This window comes from Portunus trituberculatus, chromosome 31 (genome assembly GCF_017591435.1).
Source record: "Portunus trituberculatus isolate SZX2019 chromosome 31, ASM1759143v1, whole genome shotgun sequence".
In the NCBI taxonomy this organism is placed as follows: domain Eukaryota; kingdom Metazoa; phylum Arthropoda; class Malacostraca; order Decapoda; family Portunidae; genus Portunus; species Portunus trituberculatus.
In genome coordinates this window covers 14,586,278-14,593,777 of record NC_059285.1, presented here as the reverse complement: position 1 = coordinate 14,593,777, position 7,500 = coordinate 14,586,278, and the positions used below count along the sequence as shown (strand labels likewise).

Sequence of the window (7,500 nt, the reverse complement as noted above, 5' to 3'; positions counted from 1 at the left end):
CCCTCAGTTTTGTATATTATTTTCCGCTATTCCTTGTTCAATTGGCTTTTTACGGGAATTTAGAGGCTAAAGGAAGTATTTTGGATCCCTTCTCTATTTTACTATCATTATTTCATTCCTCGTTTTATTTCCTGAGTGTGTTTCATTCTTTCTCATCATTGCTTGCCAAAGCTGACCTAACTTAATGCAAGATTCTCGTATAAATTCCATGTTTTTTTTTTTCTTTTGTATTTTCTATTTTATTTTTGTTTTTTACTCGTAAATTACAGCTTTTTGTCTGTAATTGCTGCGTTCATCTCTTTATTTATTCTCTCAGTTTGTTTTTGCTGTTATTTTTATTATTTTTGTGTCATTGTCTGCCTAATGTAACTTAACTTCATGCAAGATTGGCGTTTTAATGACTTATGTTGAAATATTCGTTGGTATTTTCTGTGACTTTTTTTTTTATGAATTTGTTAAAGGTGGTAATTATTATTATTATTATTATTATTATTATTATTATTATTATTATTATTATTATTATTATTATTATTATTATTATTATTATTATTATTATTGTTATTATTATTATTATTTCTTTTTCATGGTATTCTTACAGGAAGGGATTTATAAGCCCCTTGTTACATTGGCATTTCTTCAACTTATATAAATTACCTCTTGTATATGAAATCAAGAACAAAAACAACACACACACACACACACACACACACACACACACACACACACACACACACGGACTTACATAATCCTAAAGTAGTGGATCTCTCCTCTACCTTCGTAAGAAATAGGAATATTGGCACACACACACACACACACACACACACACACACACACACACACACACACACACACACACACACACACACACACACACACACACACACACACACACACACACACACACACACACACTTGGGAGTCTCTGTGTACGGTGGCAAAAGTAGTGTTTACTTGGGCCGTGTCATCACCGAACTCACCACCTGGCCACTAATGAAGGGAACACACCTCGAGAAGGAGAAGGGTAAAGGAAGGAAAGGGAAGAGCTGGGAAGGGAAGGGAAGGGAAGGGAAGAGAAGAAAAGAAAAGAGAAGGAAAGAAAAAGAAGAGAAAGGAAGGAAGGAAAAGTAAGGGAAGGGAAGGAAAGAATAGGAAAAGAAAAGAAAGAGAAGGAAAGAAAAAGGAAAGGAAGGTAAGGTAAGGGGAGGAAAGGGAAGGAAAGGGAAGAGGAGAGAAGGGAAGAGAAGAGAAAATAAGGGATGGGAGCAGGAAAGGGGAAGAGGGGAATAGGAAAGGGGAAAGGTAAATATGAAGATAAGAGAAAAAATAAACTGGAAGAAAGTAAAAGGACACGAATGGAAGGAATAGGAAAAGGGGAGTGAAAAGAGAGAAAACAGTAAATTAGAGACGTAAATACGAAATAGAGAGAATAAAGACAAAAAAAAAAAAAAGAAAACAGAAGTGAAGCGAAAAAATGACAATGTGATGGAAAGAGATTGGAAAAAAAGAAAGAAAAATTAAATGAAAGGGAAAGAAAAAAGTAAATGAAAAGAATAAAGACATAGGGAAAGATGATAAGGAAACACAGAAGGGAAGGGAGACAAATGAAGGAAAGAGAAGGTAAAAGAGAAAGATGAATTGGTTATCGTGAGAGAGTAAGGAAAAAAGGAAGAGAAAATAGAGAATAGGAAGACGATGATAAAAGTAAAGAGAGTTATGAAAAGAAGAGAGATGAATAAAAAGGATACAAACAGAACATAGAATAAGAAATGAAAGAAGAAAAGGGAAAGATGAATGTAGATGGCCAGGAATAAATATAAAGAGAGGAGGAAGAGAGAGAAAAAAAGGAGATAGGAGAACGGACAGGAGGGAAGGAAAGAGGGAAAAATGAACGAGGAGGGGAAGGGAAGAGAGGATAGGGAGGAAAGTGAATGCGAAACGGAGAGGGAGAGAATGATGAAAGAGAAGAGGGAAGGGAGGTGAATAAATCAAGGGGAATAGAGTAAAGGGAAAATAAAAAAGAAAATGAAAAGAAGGAGAGAGAAAGTAAAGAAGCGGGAAAGGAGAAAGGCGCGAGTTTGGAAAGACTTGAAGGAAATGGAAGAAGTAAAGGAAGACAAACAAGAAAATGAAAAGTGGAAGAGAGAAAAAAAAAGTAGCGAGAGAGTTGGAAAGTCAAAAGGAGAGGAGAAGAAAAGAAGGAAATGAAGGAACGAAGAGGAAATACTGAAATAGAGAGAGAGAGAGAGAGAGAGAGAGAGAGAGAGAGAGAGAGAGAGAGAGAGAGAGAGAGATGAATTAAGATATATGAATGAATGAAAGAAGAAAGGAAGGAGAGAGGAAGGAAGAAAGGAAGGAAGGAAGGAAGGAAGGAAGCAGAATAAATTGATTTGTGTGCGTGCATATGTGTGTATATGAGAGAGAGAGAGAGAGAGAGAGAGAGAGAGAGAGAGAGAGAGAGAGAGAGAGAGAGAGAGAGAGAGAGAGAGTAAGTCGGAAATAGGAAAGCCGTCGAGATGTGATATATAGTAGATAAGTGAGAGAGAGAGAGAGAGAGAGAGAGAGAGAGAGAGAGAGAGAGAGAGAGAGAGAGAGAGAAGCATACAAACAGCCTCAGTCTTTCATGCACGGCAAAGGTTCATACCGACTTGTGTTTGCCTTCCTTTTATGCCTCCAAAATAACTCCACATTTCCCTCCTTCTCTCCATCTCTCCCTCCACCTTCCTCCTTTCCTCCTCTTCCTCCTCTTCCTTCTTTCCTCTTCCTTTCCCTACTTCCTAACTTTTCATTTTACTTCATTCTCTCCCCTTTTCCTTGTCTCCTTCCCCCTCTCTCTCTCTCCATCTTCCTCCCCTTTTTCTCTCTCACTTTCCCCTCTCCTCCTCCTTCCCTCCTCTTCTGTCTTGCTTTCTACTCTCTCTCTCTCTCTTCTCTGCCTTCTTTCATTTCTTTCCTCTTTTTTATTCCTCTTTCTCCTCCCATACTCTCTCTCTCTCTCTCTCTCTCTCTCTCTCTCTCTCTCTCTCTCTCTCTCTCTCTCTCTCTCGAGAGAGAGAGAGAGAGAGAGAGAGAGAGAGAGAGAGAGAGAGAGAGAAAAGAGAGAGAGTCTACTACTACTACTACTATTACTACTACTACTACTACTACTACTACTACTACTACTACTACTACTACTGCCACCACCACCACCACCGCGGGAGACACACAGCTCTCCGCCAAGCTCTTTGTCTTAACCTGTCTATGAATATTGCCATTTGTTTCAACTCGCTCGAAAAATATTGCCTTGCGCTATATAATATTTTCCACATTGCTTGTCCCGACCCAGGCTGGCATAAAGCTAATACTGCCACCACCACCACCACTACCAGTACCACCACCACCACCACCACCACCACTACTACTACTACTACTACTACTACTACTACTACTACTACTACTACTACTACTACTACTACTACTACTACTACTACTACTACTACTACTACTACTACTACTACTATTACTACTACTGCTACTACCACTCCATCACGTCGGTAATAAAGGTGCCATAATTTTGTGCTAAAGTATTTTTACAGTCGGGCGTGATGGGTCCTTAGAGAGAGAGAGAGAGAGAGAGAGAGAGAGAGAGAGAGAGATCAGATTCAGATTCAGATATTTATTCCATTATACAATGGTTATTCTTACGTACATATAACAGATTAAGACATTCAATTTGAGTGCAGTCATGTCCACTCTGATACATAATCTACATTTTGTCTTCACACCATCTCATGACTGGTGCACGTTATTACGAAGATAAAATTATGGTTAAAATAGATGCTAAAATGTAAAATACAAAGAATAAAATGTAAGTAAAATAACAGATAAAAATAAAATAACAACAGATAAAAGATTAAAAAATCGTAAGTCAGCATATAATAAGTTAAATTTGCCCCTCACATTGCGAAATATAAAAGTCCATGTAAGAAAGTTGTGCTGGTGGTTTACACACTGAATTGTTTGTTGAATAGATAAGTGTGCAGTAGTTTTTTATAAGTTCTAATGGAGGGTGCATTCCTTATATGAGGAGGAAGGCTGTTCCAGAATCTTGGTCCAGCAGCCAGTAGTGATCTCGCTCCAGTACAGGTGTTAGTCTTTGGTTCATACATGTTGTGCTGTTGTCTGGTGGGGACACTACACACCTCACTCACTTTCGGCATGGGGAATAAATAGGTAGGAATATTACCATGAATAATGTTGTACATAATGATACCTAATTCGTATTTGTATTTTTGGTGTACTTTTAGCCAGCCACATTCTCTTAAAAAAGGTGTAGCGTGATCAAATTTAGCACCGTTGCCTAGTGCAACTTTCGCTGCAAAGTTTTGAAGTTTTTGCACTTGTTGTGTATGAGTGATATTTGCAGTTCCCCAAATCTTTATTCCATAATTAATTATGCTTAGCACTAACGTGTTCATGAGAGTAGTTCTCGTCCTCCTATTAAAACAGTCCTTACTCTTATTTATGTACAAAATTGTGCTAAAAATTTTCTTATTTATTTTATTGATATGAGTATTAAAAGTCATGTGGGAATCAAAGTATACACCCAAGTTTTTAAGGGAACTGCTGGGGAGTATGTTAGTGTGATCTACTTGTAGGCACGTGTCAGGTGGGATCTGAGATATAAGACCTCTGCTGCCGACAAACATGCATTGTGTCTTTGTCGTGTTGAGCAGCAAACCATTCATGTGAAAATATGCCTTAGCTTGAGACAGAGCCACTTCTCCCTGTGAACGAGATCTTGAATATTCGCTACTTCTCCAGTGTGGATGAGCTGCGTGTCATCTGCGTACTGTATGACCTGGCAGTCGGGGATGTGCTGCGAGAGGTCATTTACAAATATAGAAAACAATATTGGACCGAGCACTGATCCTTGAGGAACACCATAAGCAACTTCAAGTTTATTAGAAATATGTTTACCAATTTTGACTGACTGAGTTCTTTTGAGAAGGTAGCTTTGGAACCAAAAGGAATCGACTCTTAACATTCTTAGTTTCCTTAATAATATTTCATGATTAACGCTGTCGAAAGCTTTTGATAAGTCACACAGCGTTACTAATGAAATGTTTCTCCTGTCAATAGTATCGAATAGTGAATTGGACAGAGTAAGCAGAGCGCTTTCTGTAGAAAGCTTAGGTCTGAAGCCATGTTGCGTATCACTGAGGAGGTGATTGCTTTCAAGGTGTGAGGTGAGTTGAGCAGCAATAACCTTTTCAAGAACTTTTGAGATAATTGGAAGAAGTGATATGGGTCTATAGTTTTTCGGTTCCATAGCGTCTCCTGTTTTAAAAATGGGTACTACTAAAGCGTGTTTCCAAGATTCTGGGAAATTTCCTGTTGCAATTGACGAATTAATTATACATGTAAGATACGGAATAATTATAGGCAGTGATTCTTTTATAAATCGAAGTGAGATATTATCAGAGCCACAAGAAGAAGTGTTTTTTAAATGTTTTATTATCAATATAATGGTATTGCTGTCAGTTGGCTGAGGTCTAAACATGCTACAGGATGGACCGCTGGTGTTATTGTTGTTGGGTACAGGCACATTCTGATTATGCTCGCTATTTTGGTGTGTTTTTCAAAGGTAATTTTCCCAACATTAGCAAAAATTTATTGAAACTTTCCACTTTCTTTCTCAGTGTTTCCTCATCTTTATCAATTTCTAGCGTAGCTTTGCATATATCTTTGGAGATAACCTGGTTTAATATTTTCCACGTGGCAGCACTATTCCCTCTGTTGCTCTCAAGCTTGTTGCTGTAATACTCTGATTTAGATTTTTTTATTGACATTTTCACTTCTTTTTTAAGTTCCTTATACGTGGACTGTAGGTTTACGTTAGACCTGTCATTTTAAGATTTATTTGTGCTGCATCTCGCTCGTGCATCAGTGCTCGTAAGTGCTCGTTCATCCAGGGGGCGAAGGGCCTTCTCACTTCTCTTGTGACGAGAGGAGCACACTTGTTTAAACAGTTATTGAAAATGCTTGTAAATATATTGACTTGGGTGTCAACATTGTCTGTTATGAATATATTATTCAACGTTTGAGTTTCTTGACTTAGTAAATCGCATATTGTTTCAGATGAGTAAGATGTTAGATCGCGAAATGTTTTTACTACAGGTGGACGCTTTGTCTTTTTTAAGTTTACAGTCACGCTGATGAGCTCGTGGTCGCCAACAGGACACGGCATTGTGTCTGTGTGTAATATGGACTGGGTCTTATTGGTAACTATTAAGTCTATGAGGGTGGCAGAAGTGGGGGTGATTCTCGTGGGTTTACTAATTACCTGTGTCAATTTGGTGTTAAAGATAATTTGCTTCATCTTACTATTATCACATAAAACATTGTCATTAAAATCTCCTAAAATATAAAATGGCTTATCTTTTAAGCTAACATATCTAATAACATCCGTTATATAGTCATAAGATTCACAGCGAGCTTTTGGGTGTCGGTACAGGCAGCCAATTATAACACTGGGAAACTTGCTGCTCTGCACTGTCACCCACACGTCCTCAACACCTTGCGCTCTTACAATGTCGATTTCGAGTGGAACTACCGTAAATACATCTCTGATATATATACAAACACCTCCTCCCCTACCTTTATCGCATCTGTACACTTTGTATTCGGGTATGTATATATAATCGTCAGGAAAATCGTTACACAACCATGTCTCACTAATACATAGTACATCTAGTTCCTTTTCCCTTACAAGGAGCTCTATCTCTTCTTTGCAACCTAACAAGCTTTGGGCATTAATGTGAGCAATTGTTATTTTGTTCCTTGGTTTGGGAGACATGCCGGCCCTACCTTCTTCGCCGAGTTCCTATTTGGTGTAAAGGTGACACAACTTCTGCTTATGACCTAATCTATGACATAATTCACATTTGAGTCTGTGGTCAAAACGACATGTATCTTGGCGATGGTTGTGTTCACCACAATTGTAACAGCCGTAACTATACTTCCCACGTGTTGATGTGTATGCAGTGTGGTGCGAGTTGTACAATGTTTGTGGGCGAGTGTAGTGTGTGTTGTGAGGCGTGTAAGGCTGTGTGTAGTGTGTGCTGTGTAGTGTGTGGGACTGTGAGTTGTAGTTTCTATGAGGTCTGAAAAGCTGTGTATTGTGAGCATTGTGTGATACTTGGTGCTGTGTGTAATGTGCGTTGTGTGGTGTATGGGATTGTGCATAATAATTGTAGTGTGGTACACGAGGCTGTGTGTGGTGTGTGTGTGTGGAGAGAGAGAGAGAGAGAGAAAGGGGGGAGGGAGGTAGGGAAAACTAGCAGTGTAATTATTTTTTTTTTCATGAGTATTTAAATGTCACAAATGAAGGTGTTTGTATTAACGAGTGTGTGTGTGTGTGTGTGTGTGTGTGTGTGTGTGTGTGTGTGTGTGTGTGTGTGTGTGTGTGTGTGTGTGTGTGTGTGTGTGTGTGCGCGTATGTGTGTATTCGAGATTTTATGT

General features: G+C 38.7%; 1 protein-coding gene across 1 annotated transcript in view; it reads left to right on the top strand.

Moving 5' to 3' along the window:
* Nucleotides 1–7,500, top strand: part of LOC123511420 (monocarboxylate transporter 12-like) — a 219,442-nt gene that overhangs the window by 70,190 nt on the left and 141,752 nt on the right.